The 19,532-nt window shown below is 34.7% G+C and overlaps 2 long non-coding RNA genes across 2 annotated transcripts; both read right to left on the bottom strand.

Annotated features, from left to right (window-relative positions):
• Positions 1-14,533: 14,533 nt before the first annotated feature.
• LOC114522698 lies at positions 14,534-16,647 on the bottom strand. Its single transcript, XR_003686934.1, has 4 exons — positions 16,587-16,647; positions 16,220-16,339; positions 15,321-15,383; positions 14,534-14,855 (listed from the first exon to the last, which is right to left on the bottom strand). It is a non-coding gene; the product is annotated as an uncharacterized LOC114522698 (long non-coding RNA).
• Positions 16,648-16,674: 27 nt separating this feature from the next.
• On the bottom strand, positions 16,675-18,293 carry LOC114522457. Its single transcript, XR_003686905.1, has 3 exons — positions 18,105-18,293; positions 17,290-17,423; positions 16,675-16,728 (listed from the first exon to the last, which is right to left on the bottom strand). It is a non-coding gene; the product is annotated as an uncharacterized LOC114522457 (long non-coding RNA).
• Positions 18,294-19,532: the final 1,239 nt, after the last annotated feature.

Raw genomic sequence — 19,532 nt, 5'->3', positions numbered from 1 at the left:
ATAGAAGTATATTTCGCCAAAAAGTATTGGGGATTGGTTCGTTGCAAGATCAGGTTACATTTTTTTTTCGCATATAAATCAAGGTTTTCAATAACAGCTTTACCTGAAGGTTGGTTTGATAATTTGCTGATGCCAAAATACCATGACAATGCAATTGTCACAGTCCACAAACACTTTCCCGTTTCAACCAACATGTTGTTCAGACTCATAGTGACCAGTGCTTCCAATGTGTTTTGAGCACAAAAAGGGTCGTAAATGTCTATATATTCTTTTCTTTAACAGCCGGTATTTCATTTTCAAATTTAATCTTCGCTGATTGTGTGCCAATAGAATTAACTATTCAAGACTGGTATGCAAGATGGTTCCCTTTTGGTTTTCACCTTTTTCCAGCGTAGAAGGTATTCATCTTTGTAATGAAGGGTAAAGTTTTTTGAACTGTCTCCATATAATAAATAGTGATGGTATATATGATTTATACTAGATCGCTTTTATTATAGATGTATGCATGTTTATTGAACATACGCGACTTATTGCAATTAAAGCAGGCCGTATTATATAAATTTACTCAGTGTTTGGACTATGAGACTGTGGAATCTGACATAAACCAATCAAAGTCGACCTGTTAATTAATTAAATAATAGTTATAATCCCTCGAGATTTTCTTGCTTGTTTTGTACAAACTTATAGGTGAATTGATACAGGTGTCACTGTCCTGCTGAATAGTAATAGATGGCCTTCCTCGTTTAGTGAAAAGTTGCGAGCAAAAGACTGAAACAATTAGCCAAAACCTCACTGGGAATACCAACATTTAATAAAAGAGAGAGGGCGATTCTGATCTCGTTACCACTTACCAGTTTTTGTGAGCACGAGAAAGCAAGGCGTACGCGATTGGGGGGCTGGTTATATCAAGCCCGTTTAGCTTAAACGGTGGATAAGTCAAAATTAAATAACACTCTTAGATCTCTCTTGAATAAGTCAACTTGAATAGTATGCACTACATTAAAGTCCAAAACATTTAGTTCGCTTGTTAAATAAAACGATAAACTTGCTTTCTATTTTGAACTTATCCACCGTTTAAGCTAAACGGGCTTGATACAACCGGCCCCTGCATGTATTAGGGCCTGTTTATATGAAACAGGCTAGCTCAGCATTGCCGGGATCTCGCTTCACATATTTCACTATATTTGTAAAATTGCATTCAAATGGACCGGGCCAGCCCGGTTCTGGCGGGATCCTTTCTATCTTTACATCTAAATCTAATCACAAGTTTCATGTAGATAGAATAACAAAAGATATAATTGACTAAATACTGCCGAATGGATTTCTATTTCGACAACCCTTCCGCGCGCTGATTGGTTAAAATATGAGTGCAAGATCACATTGCTAGTACTTGCTTGATTAGATTTTTAATGTCAAATACCGAAATAAACATTTAATAAATATAGTAAATTTATCAAACTCGTGAACATTTGCCACTAAAATCTTTCGTATATCTAGCATTTTAAAACATATAAATGATTTGCAACTATGTCCAAATTTGCCTTAAATTTTAACAATATTCCCATAGTTTAGGACGTTTCAGTTATATAAGTACAACGGACAAAAATGCAAATTGCATGCCTTAAATGCAATAAACTATCCAATTATGATAATGTATTATTCTGTAAAGGCAAACAACTTTTTCCCTGGCTTATTGAAATATTGGTGTGTGCAAAATCATATTATAATGTAAATTTACAGTACGCGCGTGCTGATTGGGCGAGAAGCGTGTTTCTATAACTGTGTAAAAACACGGAAATTCTCCAGCCAAAATTGACGAGCCGGAAATTCTCCAGCCAAAATTGACAAGCGATGTAGTGTAGTAAGAATTTGTAATTGTTTCTCGTTCTCCCAAACTCCCACGCGTGTTTCGATGACTGTATAGAAACACAGCAAATGTTTTCTATTTCTTAATAATTGAACTCTAAAAGTCCAGACATCAAAGTTACGATTACTCCATGTATGACTTGCATATAACCAAATTTACCATAGCTATAGTTTCACTTAAATCTATAGATTACTTAAATCTATTTATATTATTATAGATGATTATATTTAAATATCTGGTAGGAGCAGTGATTCATTTTAGCAGATCCTTTAAGGCTGTGTATAAGGTACAAAATAGCACCCTTGTATATAATTTATAATTAATGATTGGTAAACCTTTAGAAATAATCGATATGTAGGTCGGTCCGAAAGTTACAGTCAGAGTTCTGAAAAGATATTCACACTCCAGTTATCCGTTCCAGCCAGTGTAACTCGAAAACAAGCAAGTTATGTAACAAAAAAATAACATGAACGTAATGATTGTAAACTATTTATTTAATAGAACTCTCAAACTATCATAGTTAAGTTAAATTATATGACGGAAAGTTCATTCTTCCAAACTTGGTTAAATTCATTTCTAAATATATATGAATTATTAATGTTTTGAACTTCAAAATCGAAGCATCAAAATTCTACAATAGCTTTATTTATGATTAACTTAATCATGCACAATTTACCCTATTTACGCATGCCGTTTACAATAACGACTTTACTCCAAAATATACTCAATTAGTATTACTTTTTAGACTACACTAGTCACAATATAATTACTGCATATAAATATTACGTAATAGTAATAAATGTTCTTGATTCAGAGCTTTGTTTCTTCAGAATCATTACAAAGCGATGGGCACAATGAGAGACGTGTTATTGTGACTTCCTGACATTTCATCAACCACTATTGGAGGTTGTTGTGTTTGGGACAACTCGAGCTGTTCTTGTTCCGCGCCACAACCACACAGAAATGTGCCTTTCAGTTTATCGAAAACGGTTACATTTTATATGGCTAACACTTGTTAATTGTGATCAATGATTTAACTAAATCAAATTCTATCCTAGTGTCTGTACACACACAACACGATAGGTACTGAATCCATCAACAATGAATGTATATATTCATGCTGGAGCACCTATGTGAACCAAATTTGCGAGTATACTCGCGTTGTCGATTTACCGGCTTATCAGGACGACAATAGAGCAAAAGCAATTTGATTTATTTTTGAACATAGTTATGAAGGTTTGGAACAGCTTGTTTGAAAGTCACAACTGTATTCCAAAAGCTCAGTCACCTTCAAACTTATTGAGTGGGAGATCTCAATCTTCGCATAAGGTTTCCATAGCGGTATTTCCACTCAAATAGGACCTTGATTTTCAGTGTTTTACCTTGGATCTTAAGATTTCCACACATTAATACAGGACTTTCTCATTAATCAGTGATAAGAAAATTTGTCCCACTCAGTGAGCTTTTTGAATACTGGCGTGAGTGTCGGCGTGATATATATAATGTATCCTACAGGGCATTACATGTATATATTGAACCTTGCATGTGTATGCTCATTTTGAAATAATAATCAAAATTACTGTAAGTTGATTGCGATGTTTAGGTCACCATTCTATCCCTAATTCTAATCCCGAATTTTTTGAAATTTTTGGATATATATACCGTAGATTAACCTAAGGCTTTATTAAAGGGACTCTTTGTTTCTTTTTTTTTGAATGGGCACTATTTTTTAGAAAGGTAGACATTTATATATAATAATATTCTTGTATATATGTTTGCATGAAGTTCCTGGTTTCGTAAGATATAAACATTATTTGGTATATATTGTTTATCAGTAAAAACATTATTGCCTAAACGTACTTTCGACTTAGGATATCACCACATGCACAATATACTGGTAAAAGAATCAAAACATACCGTTTAAATCAATATGATAGCGTTTATATGACTGGGGACGATATAGCCACGTTTCACTGTTTTTTTTTGCATATAATTATTTAAATGACTATGTAATTTGCATATTGGATTTCGGAGCATGTGTAGTTATCTAAGAATTCTTCAAACTATATACTTTATATACAGTGTGGGCAAATATTCTGACTTCTGTTCGCATGAGACAAGAAATCAAAGCCTTACCTACAACATTGTTCGGCTTATTTTATCAAATTGAGGCTTTTAGGGTAACATGACTAAAAGGCTTCACAAATGTTATTCCAAACTACAGGTTGATTTTTAAGATTATACAGTAAATAACGTGTAGTTTATTGAGAGTATATATCTACGTTTTCTGCTCGGAAAGCTGCTTGGAAAAACGTATATAAATATAACACTGACGTCAGCACTCGACTAATTTATAACTGGAAAGTAATGTTATATTAAAAGGAAGGTTTGTCTTTAATTCCTATAAATATCTCTTCTATTACATTAGTATGTAATTATACATTAATTGTGTCCTGAACACGTGCTCTCTTGGAGTGTTCCATGTTTTGTTTCTCATCAGTGTAGAAGTGATTTGGAATGTTCAGAGAAGTAAACAGGCTTTAATAACTAATACAGAGATTAGCCAAGGCAAACTTCATATTAAAAATTAATTTTAAGTAGTTTAGTGTCTAAATGAATGTTATAGAAGTATATTTCGCCAAAAAGTATTGGGGATTGGTTCGTTGCAAGATCAGGTTACATTTTTTTTTCGCATATAAATCAAGGTTTTCAATAACAGCTTTACCTGAAGGTTGGTTTGATAATTTGCTGATGCCAAAATACCATGACAATGCAATTGTCACAGTCACAAAACACTTTCCCGTTTCAACCAACATGTTGTTCAGACTCATAGTGACCAGTGCTTCCAATGTGTTTTGAGCACAAAAAGGGTCGTAAATGTCTATATATTCTTTTCTTTAACAGCCGGTATTTCATTTTCAAATTTAATCTTCGCTGATTGTGTGCCAATAGAATTAACTATTCAAGACTGGTATGCAAGATGGTTCCCTTTTGGTTTTCACCTTTTTTCCAGCGTAGAAGGTATATTCATCTTTGTAATGAAGGGTAAAGTTTTTTTGAACTGTCTCCATATAATAAATAGTGATGGTATATATGATTTATACTAGATCGCTTTTATTATAGATGTATGCATGTTTATTGAACATACGCGACTTATTGCAATTAAAGCAGGCCGTATTATATAAATTTACTCAGTGTTTGGACTATGAGACTGTGGAATCTGACATAAACCAATCAAAGTCGACCTGTTAATTAATTAAATAATAGTTATAATCCCTCGAGATTTTCTTGCTTGTTTTGTACAAACTTATAGGTGAATTGATACAGGTGTCACTGTCCTGCTGAATAGTAATAGATGGCCTTCCTCGTTTAGTGAAAAGTTGCGAGCAAAAGACTGAAACAATTAGCCAAAACCTCACTGGGAATACCAACATTTAATAAAAGAGAGAGGGCGATTCTGATCTCGTTACCACTTACCAGTTTTTGTGAGCACGAGAAAGCAAGGCGTACGCGATTGGGGGCTGGTTATATCAAGCCCGTTTAGCTTAAACGGTGGATAAGTCAAAATTAAATAACACTCTTAGATCTCTCTTGAATAAGTCAACTTGAATAGTATGCACTACATTAAAGTCCAAAACATTTAGTTCGCTTGTTAAATAAAACGATAAACTTGCTTTCTATTTTGAACTTATCCACCGTTTAAGCTAAACGGGCTTGATACAACCGGCCCCTGCATGTATTAGGGCCTGTTTATATGAAACAGGCTAGCTCAGCATTGCCGGGATCTCGCTTCACATATTTCACTATATTTGTAAAATTGCATTCAAATGGACCGGGCCAGCCCGGTTCTGGCGGGATCCTTTCTATCTTTACATCTAAATCTAATCACAAGTTTCATGTAGATAGAATAAAAAGATATAATTGACTAAATACTGCCGAATGGATTTCTATTTCGACAACCCTTCCGCGCGCTGATTGGTTAAAATATGAGTGCAAGATCACATTGCTAGTACTTGCTTGATTAGATTTTTAATGTCAAATACCGAAATAAACATTTAATAAATATAGTAAATTTATCAAACTCGTGAACATTTGCCACTAAAATCTTTCGTATATCTAGCATTTTAAAACATATAAATGATTTGCAACTATGTCCAAATTTGCCTTAAATTTTAACAATATTCCCATAGTTTAGGACGTTTCAGTTATATAAGTACAACGGACAAAAATGCAAATTGCATGCCTTAAATGCAATAAACTATCCAATTATGATAATGTATTATTCTGTAAAGGCAAACAACTTTTTCCCTGGCTTATTGAAATATTGGTGTGTGCAAAATCATATTATAATGTAAATTTACAGTACGCGCGTGCTGATTGGGCGAGAAGCGTGTTTCTATAACTGTGTAAAAACACGGAAATTCTCCAGCCAAAATTGACGAGCCGGAAATTCTCCAGCCAAAATTGACAAGCGATGTAGTGTAGTAAGAATTTGTAATTGTTTCTCGTTCTCCCAAACTCCCACGCGTGTTTCGATGACTGTATAGAAACACAGCAAATGTTTTCTATTTCTTAATAATTGAACTCTAAAAGTCCAGACATCAAAGTTACGATTACTCCATGTATGACTTGCATATAACCAAATTTACCATAGCTATAGTTTCACTTAAATCTATAGATTACTTAAATCTATTTATATTATTATAGATGATTATATTTAAATATCTGGTAGGAGCAGTGATTCATTTTAGCAGATCCTTTAAGGCTGTGTATAAGGTACAAAATAGCACCCTTGTATATAATTTATAATTAATGATTGGTAAACCTTTAGAAATAATCGATATGTAGGTCGGTCCGAAAGTTACAGTCAGAGTTCTGAAAAGATATTCACACTCCAGTTATCCGTTCCAGCCAGTGTAACTCGAAAACAAGCAATGTTATGTAACAAAAAAATAACATGAACGTAATGATTGTAAACTATTTATTTAATAGAACTCTCAAACTATCATAGTTAAGTTAAATTATATGACGGAAAGTTCATTCTTCCAAACTTGGTTAAATTCATTTCTAAATATATATGAATTATTAATGTTTTGAACTTCAAAATCGAAGCATCAAAATTCTACAATAGCTTTATTTATGATTAACTTAATCATGCACAATTTACCCCTATTTACGCATGCCGTTTTACAATAACGACTTTACTCCAAAATATACTCAATTAGTATTACTTTTTAGACTACACTAGTCACAATATAATTACTGCATATAAATATTACGTAATAGTAATAAATGTTCTTGATTCAGAGCTTTGTTTCTTCAGAATCATTACAAAGCGATGGGCACAATGAGAGACGTGTTATTGTGACTTCCTGACATTTCATCAACCACTATTGGAGGTTGTTGTGTTTGGGACAACTCGAGCTGTTCTTGTTCCGCGCCACAACCACACAGAAATGTGCCTTTCAGTTTATCGAAAACGGCTCCCATTTTGTTGAAAGCTGCAAAAAATGTGCACAGAGCAAGTTTAGTTTTTCTTATTTTTGCAGCTCGTTTGTTGGGAACGTGTCCGGCTGGGTTACCCTACAGGGTTTATTGCATGTATCGAACCAAGTATGTATTCCTTTTGAAATGACTTTTATAAAAACGACAATAAACTGCTGGATAATATTAACAACGCTATCAATAAGCATTAGACATCTGACATCTCACGATGATAAGTCAGCATTTATTTTCCATATATGCAATCTTCAGACGGTTCAGATGAGATTTTATATTACTGGCAAATACAGATGCGTATTACTGAATATCATCTGGCGGCTAAAAAATTGATACACCGTATCCGTAGGATTTTCTATTTATCACCTAGATTATATTCACTAGTATGAAAAAGCTATTTTAAATAGATAATTCGGTTTCTTAATTTTAAAGGCGAACTGTTTTGGAACAGACGCATCAGCTATAGACCTTTAATTGTAAATGTATTTTGTTTGGTTTCAAAATTCTCTAGATATTAAAATAATTTAGACACAATTATCAAACATGAGTGATATCGCCATTAAACATGTTCTTCAATTAAGTAAATATTGACGTTTTACTATCAAAAGAGAAAAGACATACCTTTTAAGAACGGCCATGCATTGATAGTGCTAATATGCAAGCGCGCGAGATGAGCTGTTTTGATCAGTAGCGTAACCAGCAGGACTATATTTGTCCCGCTATGCTAATATTTTGGTGTTTATTGACTGTGAAAACAACGAATTTCTAAAGAAATGAATAATTATAATAACACGAATGTTACATAGCGGGACAAAATCGTGAGGCTGGCTAGGCCACTGGTTTTGTTGATGTAGGTTTGATAGCAATTTGCATGTTAGGCTGGACAGGTAGAATATTTATGCCTTCATTTGCATAAATCGAAAGAACTGAAGCATTAGCGCAGTTGGAAGTGATTATAGTCGGCTGCTTCTGAATGTTAAGGGGGTTACCCGAAATACGTCACATAAAGGGATGGGAAATATCTGTATATAGGCGTGGAAAGGCTTTACCTAGATGGGAATTAAACTATGGCGTAAATTGTTTCTGATCAGTAACAGATATGATGATACCTATTCATGATCAATAACAGACAGATACCTATTCATGATCAATGACAGATATGATACCTATTCATGATCAATAACAGACGTTATTATATCTTGATATAGAGTTCCTCAGTTCCTCAACTAAAACATTTTCCGTTCATAGATAGGTGAAGTAGTGGTGTTTTTTTCGTTTGTGACAGTTTTTTGAAATAGTTAAATGCAAATTTTGAACAGGGATATTAGGTATTCATGTGTTTGAGTAGAAGACTAAAATTGGATATATCTATCAGGCAAAACACAGCTAGAGCTAAAATCTTTTTTCAACTTGCGCTTATAGCAACCGTCGCTATGGCAACAGAGCTGTCTTTAAATGACTGCCCAATGGGGTTTAATCCTACTTATATCGGAAACGAGTTCGGTGACCCCCAATATTTTTTTGGTCATTAAACGTTTACGCCATAGATGTTTTATCAATAGAAAATTCTGTAATGCGGACGTTTTTAAGAATCCAAAATAAGTTTTTAAAAAGAAAAAGTTAGGTATGCACTAAAGCTGTTTTTACCTCCGTTTAAATCCTAAGCTAATTTCACAAAGTTTAGGAAATCTTCGTTATTGCATGTTCCATAATTTTCACTTTTTTAAAATGGTCTTAACCATGAGACATCGTTTTCGCAAACACACACGCTTCTCGCACGGGTAAATGGACTCAAATGAAGCTTTGCAATGAATATACACGTTGTGTACCTTCAAACCTGTAACTTATACATTGTTGTTCGCAGAGAACTACAAGAATATTATGGCTGTCTTTGTTTTCATATGCATAAATGGATGCCGAACTCTTAAAGCCCACGCTTTTCAGTCAACGAAATTGTATAAGCGGTAATTATAAGCACAATGAATTAATTGCAATGCTCCTGTGTTTAGAAGAATTTTAGATATTTTAAACAGTCAATGGGGGGTGTAAGTCAGACAGAAGCATTATACAGTTTGAAAACAGTTCAGAAAGACTGGGATATTTCTGGAAGGCCATGTTTTCGCATATAAATATAAAAACGATTAAAGAAAACCGTCATAGTAGCTTCTTTAATAGTCAGTATATATACATCAACCGCCAAAGATAAACCAGATAGACTACTTGGTATTGAAATGTTGAGCTTGTCCTCAACGAAATATCAACGACAGCAAAATGCGGGGGCGTCATGTAATATAATTATCCAAACCATAAGACATAATTAACATATAACATTCATTGTAATTCTCAGTGTGATATGTGATCCGATATGCAACGAAATACAGCTGAGACAACAAATTCTGTAGGTGTTCTTGCAATCTAACTGTCGCGATTTTTAGTTATTTTTGATACTAAAAATATCACGGTAAAATATTTTTAGCATTATTTATATTGACATGACAAACAAGTTAGAAACATTCTGTCGTTTCTGTAGCAGGTATTTATATATATTCACATAATCCAAGTTGAGGCAGTATTTACATTGTTTAGGGTAGCTATTTTATAAAGGTCTCATATTTTTTAAAACTTAATTTTGAATATATGTACAAATTTATATATGCATATAGCTAAAATTGTTACCTTCTAACATGAATTACGAAAGGTGGAAGCAGCTATGAAGATTCATTGTATTACAGAGCTCGAGAACAACAAAGAATCAGTTAGCTTCCATCCCTTACGCCACATCTTTTAAGGTCTGTTTACACGAGCGATGAGCGATCCTATTTTGTCTGATTGAATTCACTTCTAACGTATGGTACGTACTCTTACGGCAGTCCTGCGTAGTTGGTTTGCTGCCATAAACTTCGCATGTCAACAGACAGTATAATATGCATCATAAATGAATTAGATCGGACAAAATTTGATAGCATGAACAGATCTTCAACTCGCTACAATCATGCAGTTCAACATCAAATTAAGCAATAAATCTCGCTACCATACAATCAGTTTAACCTACAATACCCTGTCTATCCGTTGTTGTCCCCGTATATTGTATTTCTTGCGGATTCTTGCGTGATTGGTTTGCCCTGAGTGCTTCGTCGTACGCTACTCCCCGCGTTAGCTCATTGTCCGCAGACAACTCATCTGAGCTATTATTTGATTCTTCTTCTCCACCCAAGTTAGCTGTGGATTGGGAATTATTGTCTTGGAAGTTATTTCCCGTTTGTGATATGGCGTCTGCATCACTGCTTGAATCAAGCTGATCTTGACCAGTCGGTTCTTGTGAACTTCCTTGTTGTATCTCTCTGTTTTCAGGTAATTGTGCAGTGGATTCTTCTGTTATCAGGCAGCCTCGAAAACTTCGTCGTAGGCTCCCAGTCTCTCCCAGAGGATTCGTTGACGAGTTTCCTGAGTTTATATCCCTTTCCACGTTGTCGTTGCCGTTTGCGGGCCCAGGATGGTCTTGTACTACATATGCTTCAAGCACTTGATTTGGTTGCAGTCTGCCATTCCCTCTGTTATTATTTCTTCCTCTTGGTGTGATTCTTCTGCGAATAAAGCTCCCTATTGACCTAATTCTATCCCAGAAATTTGACATGTTCAGAACCTGGAACGTACAGAAAAAAACTTTATATTGAGCACTCATTGTTCAAGTACGGACAACAAAAGTTTGTTACTATTTTCGCATAGTCTTATTGTGTGCATGCAGTACACAGTTTTAAATCAAGAGTGCTGTATAGGTAACAATAACGGTAGCCATATTGTCTTTCCTTGTGCTATACAGCTAAGAGTTTACCTTGGTATTGTAAGCGAATCCAATAAATAAAAAAATTGCAAACTCCCGTTTTCAAAAATTAATTATAAAGAATCGCAGTTCGTGGAATTTAAATCATATAATCATTCACATTGTCAATAATACGTGCGTCAGAGCTCAGTCTATAAAAACAATAATAATACTTTATGACTAAAGATACCTGGCATACCTTCGGAGGCACTATATAATATATAACAATATTAACAAAGGTTCGATTTAAAAATCAATAAATAATTTGCCACATATAATTTTAGCTGTTTAAAATATTCCTTTTATATGCATTCTTTATATATCGTACGCGCCAAGATATTGCATTTGTATTGTCCAAAAAGGGTGGTGGAAAAATCGCTGTGGTTGCATTCCTTATAAATATATTGAAGGAATAGAGGGAGATGAATCTAAGGGAGATAGATCTAAAGATAATTGTAGTCTGTTGTGTAAATAAAATCGGTTCTGTAAATTGTGTGTTATCTTCTAGAAGTTTATTTGAAATTCCAAACAATGTGGCTTATATAAATGTGCGTAACATATATATGTGAACATTGCCCCTACTGCAATTTGCCTACCCATTTCCCGGATTGAAATAATCAATGACCTTCCACATTAGGGAATCGCAAGGAAGATTTTCTTATCCATCTTATCTGAAGACGAAATACAATTCGCCATAGTTTTTTAGGATTATTTTCCTACGTTAAGAGCAATTGCGTCATATGAATTAAACCACGTAAACATTCTAGATCAAAATATAATTACCCAAATAGAAAATTCTGATTATCTCGCTTTCCAGCGTGGTTCAATTTTGTTGAAGGTAACTGCTGTTCTTTACTGAATACATAATGATTGTGATTTCCTTATCTGTTGACCAAGTTTGATTTTACTTTCAAAAGACAGATCGTTTGCGCTCACCTGAAATTGTCGAAGTTCAATAATACATTCCTAGCATGCAAAAATGCATGACGAACGATGACACAACAATTTTGTACCATTGAATGCTGCTGCTATGCTTTGGTCGCTTCATCTTCACTGAAATGATTATCATCGTAAAAATCTAATACAACAATATTTTTCGAATGTGTTCACGTTTTGTTCGTCACCCGCCATAGGTGAATTATTTCCCTTCTTGAAAGTTCATATCTTAAAAGTTATAGGCTTTATCCACCAACTCTGTCGATGATTCAACGGCATTCGCCATGTGAAAAACGAAACCACGGTTTGTTTTCCACCACATACCGTAGCCAAACTGAAATACCCCGAAATGAATTGCCATCTTCAACGTCCCTGCACGGCAGTATATGTATCTTAAATCGATACGTGGACACCATGCGAGTATTCGGAACGGACTGCGCCAAAGTGATCAATAATTGTTTAGACACCTACTTTTATTCATCTTCTATTAAAAGGGCCAATCAATAAGCGTTGCTTTTATTAACACGTGACTCTTTCAAATGGTATATCTGTTTTCATGGTTATTTATAACTATTTGGCTTGTCTAATAAATAGGTTCTCACAATCCCGCTGTGTTTAAAAAATTTCGCACATAAAAGTGATGCAATACATATATGGCCTGCCTTTACACTTGATAGGAAGAATTTTTTTGATTCGCCAATATGCTTAATGATAATGATATTTTGTAATATAACTAACCTACATCACCAAATATATATATATATATATATATATATATATATATATATATATATATATATATATATATATTATATATATATATATATATATATATATATATATAAAGCTTCAAATCATTGAAATCAAAAAGTTAAACATCATTTGAAGAAAAAAATATATATATATAACGTTTCGGGGCACAGCCCCTTCGTCAGAATATATATATATATATATTATATATTATATATATATATTATATATATAAATATATATATTTATATATAATATATGTATGTATATATATATATATATATATATATATATATATATATATATATATATATATACTTATATTTAATCGGAGTTGTTTTTTCAGTTTTATTGCCATATATACATATTAAACTTTTCGTCTTTCAACCGATTTGCACTACGTGCTCGTAGAAATTTTATGACGATTTTGTACGCACAAAATATTGTGTTCATAATTTACGCCCCTAAATCAGTTATCAGGTTTCCTAAGTTGCCAAAAAGCAATTGGTCGTATTGGGGTTTATCGCTGGACTTGTACCGGTCGGTTGATCAGCAATTCGTTGACGTATATATCCGACGGGTTACTGTCGTTTATTAACCAGACAGCATATTCTTGTGAGGCGTAATATAATAGGCCCAGATAGGAAATACTAATTTCCCATCGCAAAAATTTTGGAGAATGCCCACTCAACCGCTTATGTATAAGCTCCCAATTGCAATTTAAGTTCTATACGTTTTGTTTTTTTCTACGGCTGTTCAGTGAGCTCTATCAAGATTGGAACGATAACTGACGGGTCTTTCATAGCCTAGTAACAGGCCTTTTTAATTATGCAGGGCAGCCCGCGCAAAGAGGCCTAGCACAAAGTATTCAGATTTCAAAAAGTGTCGCTTATGCAAATATTTTGAGATCAGTATTGCATGAGAAAAATTTTCTGGCCGCCATTTTGAATTCAGAATTAGAAACATTTTGTGCTGGTCCTCTCCCGCACGTCCAAGCCGGTGACGTCACAAGAATGCAAAGAGCGCTGAGGGGGGCTAAGAACTAGTTGGTGGGTTGTCTGGCCGTATATTTAAAGTCGAATTGGGCACCAGGGCCAGGAGCTTTCTAGCTTTTGTCGACTGTTATGACAAAAGCAATATAAAGAGACTCGTGCCCATGCAATGCACCTTCAAAGTGGTTTCAAAGGACAAAGATCGCAACCGAGTTATCGATAGTTCCAGTTCACATAGAGTTCACTGTCTACAGACTAGGAGAACTTTCGGTTTGTTGGCAAAAGCAAAAGCAGGAATTATGTTTTGCCGGTTAATTTGACGATATAGTTGACCGCTGAAATTTTGGGAAAGAACGACACATTTGGTGGTTGTATTATAAGTATAAGTAGGTCCACATGCGTGCAGCGGCAAATGTTTATTAATTTAATTTCGTTATTATTCATTATTTTTATGTCCATATCTTACAATGAGGCGCAATGTCGCTTTATTTAGCAGGTCTTGCTATCGTTACTGCGTTTGGGACATGTAGAAGCATTCCATATTTAGATTTGGTGTACTGGCACCATAATATAATATTCTAAACTATTAACACTGACGATAGAAATCCAGTACAAGTAACTATGAATTTATAAATAACAAGCAATTTATCTTTATACAAGTATCCCGTAAGGCACAAAATTTAACCTTGATTTTTTCCTGGCAATAATAAATAGCCTAGCATTAAATTAAAGAATCCACTTAGACGAACAATGCGAAAGCTTGGTGTTGGCACAAATCAATTCAAACCAATTTATCAACGGTTATTCAGTATTCTGATTGTTGATATTCAATTGTTTAAGCATTCCTTGTTCGCCATCCCAACTGTAAATTATTTTTACAGTAATAGTGGATCTCTTTCGCTATCTCTCATGTGTTCAGAAAGTGCTACGCTTTCTTGAATTGGTCTTCGTACTCTTAAAGAGTACGTCTGATCCATAGCGGTCGGTACTCCTAAAATTGCAAAAAATATCGTGATATGTTCTCGTAATTAAAAACTAATTGGTAGTTAGTTGAATTAAAGTTTATCTGTGGGAGTGAGTCTCGCTGTAGCTATGAAAGATCATGATGGAAGTGGGATGGGTGCGTGGAACCATCTGGTTCATAAACTGCAGAATGGTTTGCGTTTTACAAGCAAGTTTGTTTTCAAGCATGTGCAACTTAGTTGTGTGTGCAGGGTGTATGTTGGGGGATAGGGGAGTGACCTGAGAGAGAGTTGAAGGGCTACAAATGGTAGGGTGATATAGGGGAAACAACTATAGGTTAAAGGAAAAAAGTTAAATGACTATTTATGGTGGGGAAGCCAAAAGAGCTTTGGAAGAAGAAGGTTTCCAAAGGTGGGGGACGCCAATGTATTATTATTGTATGGTAAAGAATAATTTGAACTCGTATCAAAAAAAGAAAAAATACTTGTTGTACCTGCTGTTTCAAGGTATGTGCCTTCTTGTATCCCAATTGTACCAGATGCGACAGTGTTGGTTCCTGGAAAGTACAGTAGATGTATTTTGCTCTTCTAGATTAGTTCTAATTTAGAAGCTTACACCATCTGTTGTTGCAACATAGTAAATTTATCCTTCTATAGAAGGGCATGTGTATATTGCTGCATGTAGTAGAATCTGTTCTACTGAGAGTGGTGTGGTGATTAACTGTGATTGAATTGAGCAAAGTAGATATAAATGGGATACCAATGAGATACGCGTGGTTATCTGGAGTTAGTTTCCGAAGGTAAAAACTTTTAGTATCTGCTAATCATATAAGATATATACGGCTGAATAACACTACCAACCGAATATTATTTTTTACACTGATGTAAAAAAGCTGGAGAACCAAAAAAAAACCGGCTGGAGCTAGGAATTATTAAAGAGAATCGCCAATTTTTAATTACTAAGGTTTAATCAAGGTTATGCTGGACAGAGGCAAATTTCAGAGCGATTGAAAAGAATACTATTCGGGAAACAATGCCAGAACCGGACTGATGTTTTCCCTTCAGTTGAAAGATCTATGTGAGATTAGGCTACTGTAAAAAGCATAAAAGGCTGCAGATGTATTATGTCCTGAGGAATTCCATGTTCTTTGAAAGACGTGAATGGTACCAGATGATTACAATAACTTTGTATGCTATTGAGGCAAAGTGCACTGGGTAGATATCCCCAAGTGAAGTGTCACAAGAAATAAATCATGATTTGCGGATTGTTCTGTTTAGACAAAATAGGCAGGAATATGCATGCATCTGCTATATATGTATAGTGCTGAGGTTTGTACTCTTTCCTAAAGCTTAAGATGTCCAGGATTATGTTGTAATGCCTGGTTAGTTGTACCTGATAATGCTCCACTGACATTTCTCCTTCGCCGAACTTCAGCTCTCGAAGACATTTTGATATAGACGAATATAGAGAAAACAGTTCTCGCTTCTGTTCAAACTGCCTGGACTTAAATTACTGTGACAAAAAAATTTATCTTACATTAATATCTATAACTTTAGAAGTCACCCCAAAGGGCAAATGGGTTTTTTTTTCGCATTCAACATGGCCGCCATTAAATGGCTTCATCAGTTAGATTTTCGTCTTCATATACATCATAATTGATTTGTTGCTAGCTATCGAAAAGTTAATAAAGCGATTACCGTTAAATTGCCCATAAATATACGTTTCTTGCGGAAAATATAAGGAAGAAGTAGCTACTTACCGCTAATGAATAGAATCTTTCTTGTTTTTGATTGAAATGTCTTTTCGGGAATCATTCTCCGCACCCCTATTCCATAAAGGATGTTGACCCCCCGGTTCCATACTTGTTTAACTTTCCATTTTTCCTCATACGCTTACATGGCCTAAATGATAATATAAATTCAAATTAAGACGAGTGCTAAAATATAACCGAAAGTAGTATACGATTAGATCGGGCGAGTCGCGATCTGGTTCATGCGGTTTACATCACTTTTATGTATTGTAGAAACCTTGTCTTAACATCCATTCTTTAGCCTCGCAGTTAATGCTCGCGTTACGCGTTGAAGTAAATTTACAAGCATTATGTTTATTTTCAATTTTGCATATATTTCTATATAATTTTATTATTTTTTTATTTATACTTCATATAAAACACCAAACTATACTTTTCATATTACTGGCCTCCATGCATGAAGGTCGCTCTGGTTCAACTGCGTTTTTTACCACTTATTTGTGCTAATATAATGTACATTCAGACTTTTTGTGGAGCTACCACGTAGAGACGAATGTGGACCTCTTCAAACACAACCATTCCATATTCGACATGTCATAAAACTCCTTGAATACCATATACAGCTTTTATAAATATTAGCGTATGCAAAGTGCGTTTAACTCCCGATTAATATGAACCTTCATTCTTAAAAGAAATGCAGAAAAGAACTTACCCGGAACAAAGACGGTCTCTTTGATTCTTTCAAATGAAGATTTTGTATTTCCTGTGCATCGTTGTTCCTTTTTCTCTGAAGAGGGCTTTAACCATCCTGTTACGTTCCATATTCGTTATATACTCTCCCGTGGTCTAAAATGTTATTAAACAACCCAACTTTTTATGTGTATTTGGGTGTTTGTGTCGGTTTCGCAGATATCCGAAATTGCTAGCTTTATATAGACTCTTTATATAGGGGAGAAAAAGACAGAATTTTGCAAGACATGCCTTTGTTGTTTCAATGAATTGCGTACTCATCAATCTCTGTTTAGCGTTTCCATACCATTATTCATGAAAGTAGTGCATTTGTAATAAAACAAATACCTCTGTGAGTTCAGACAAGAACGAATACCTTTATCCCTTTCGCTACAATTTTTTTCGCAAAGTCAGGCTGATTTTGAAAGCCTCGATTTTGAAATCGCTCACAGGCAATCTCGTTTGTAACATTTCTATCCAGTATATATGATCTTGTCTTGACTGTCCAACCCGAATATAATATGTTATTTCAGCTAGCTGAATCAGACGTTAAATGATACCGATTTTAAGGCTTCTATAGAGACCTCTATATTCTATCAGTGCTTATAATCTGTTTAGATATTTTATATTTTCTGACTCTTGTATCACTAAATTATCATTGAGATTGTGAGTGGTAGCATTAACAACGATACCTATACCTTTGAGATATCTAATTGGACTCGCATTTTGTGTATAATTTACAATGCTGAAGTCTAATAGCGAATCTACCATGCGTGACGTGGTTATGATTCTACTTACTGCCTTCCACCACGTATTTAACCATATAGAGTGAACACATAGATCAACATTCGGAACAATTATACCGGCCATGGAATGGATATCCAAAAAAATGCAATTCCATTTCAATATGAGCGTTAACAACATCGGGCATCGCACGCCATGAAAGTTGTATAACTTGTATTGCTTAGTCCTTGTGAAGTAGGTTATTATCAATCGCCTTATTTGTCATTGACAAGAGCTCCTCGACATTGGCATAGTCTTAACAACTTTTTAAGATGACATAAACCTTATACTTATCATCCAGCATGCAGTAGGTAGTTTCGATATTGGGGACCAATTATTTTCGCTAATTTATTTCACAACAACTTTAACGAAATAATACGAATTCATTGGACGATTTGAACAATCTCAGCAACCACCTGCTGTTGTTTGTAGAGTTACCCGCCACAATCACTTTAGCGAAATATACCCAATTATAGAAGATGCGGACAGATTCTATGAATATTTAATAAACCCGAATAGCCTGCGACGCTTCCAATATTATCAAATATCAACAGATGAAAAAAGCTTTATTCAAACGTACGTTAAAACATTGCATTATATAAGAACGTAAGATTTCTCACATATCCTTACACAAAAAATATGAAAAACACCAATCAAACCCGATATCTTCCTTTGTAACTGATATAGCTACATATACAGAGAATCTCTGGAACTAGGTTTGCTGTCAATGTCTGGTCGATGTTTTTGTATCGAGAAGCCTAGCTTGGACTTTTGTCCAAGGTTCGTGGTGCCCGACAAAACATTGTTCATACACAGTATATAGCTGCTTGTTGATATCATGCACTTATCTAGACCTCGTTGCAAATGAATGCGCAGGTGCCCAACTATAATGGAAAGCTCTATACAACGCGGCAAAGCACTTGTTCTCACGTCTTACGCCTGTGTTCTAAAGGCTCACTCACACTTAAACTCAGTGAGTAGAAGGCCTGAATCTCCTCATAACGATTCCATGACAATTTTCCACTCGAATAAGAGCTTGATTTTTAGTGTTTCCCCCTAAATCTTTCCTTTGATCAAGAAAACACTTTTACATTGATCATGCAGGAACATCAAAATATCTCGCACTCAATTTTTAGAATCCATGTGTAGTCTTTGGGGTATCGTATTTGTTGATGGGGTAATTTCAGCTGTTTGTCTTTGCGTTTCTGTTCTTAATGCTGTGCTCTGTTATGTATATTGGATCTTATAAAGTGAGCACAAATTAATTATCCTAGAGCAATATCGTTAAATACAGAATGAGTGGAAAGAGAGTAAAGTTTAAATAAAGTACTCTTCAGATTTTAACAGCAAATAATGCAGGCTCAGGACGGTTTGCGCCCACGATAATTGCCCAGATAGTTATTATAGTACTTCGTGTAAATGGGCTTTGCCTTTTCCATCTGA

The sequence above is a fragment of the Dendronephthya gigantea genome, unplaced genomic scaffold (genome assembly GCF_004324835.1).
Source record: "Dendronephthya gigantea isolate DGI-Jeju-01 unplaced genomic scaffold, DenGig_1.0 000023F, whole genome shotgun sequence".
NCBI lineage: Eukaryota > Metazoa > Cnidaria > Anthozoa > Malacalcyonacea > Nephtheidae > Dendronephthya > Dendronephthya gigantea.
The sequence above is the reverse complement of the archived record's forward strand: the minus strand, read 5'-3'. Positions and strand labels throughout refer to the sequence as shown.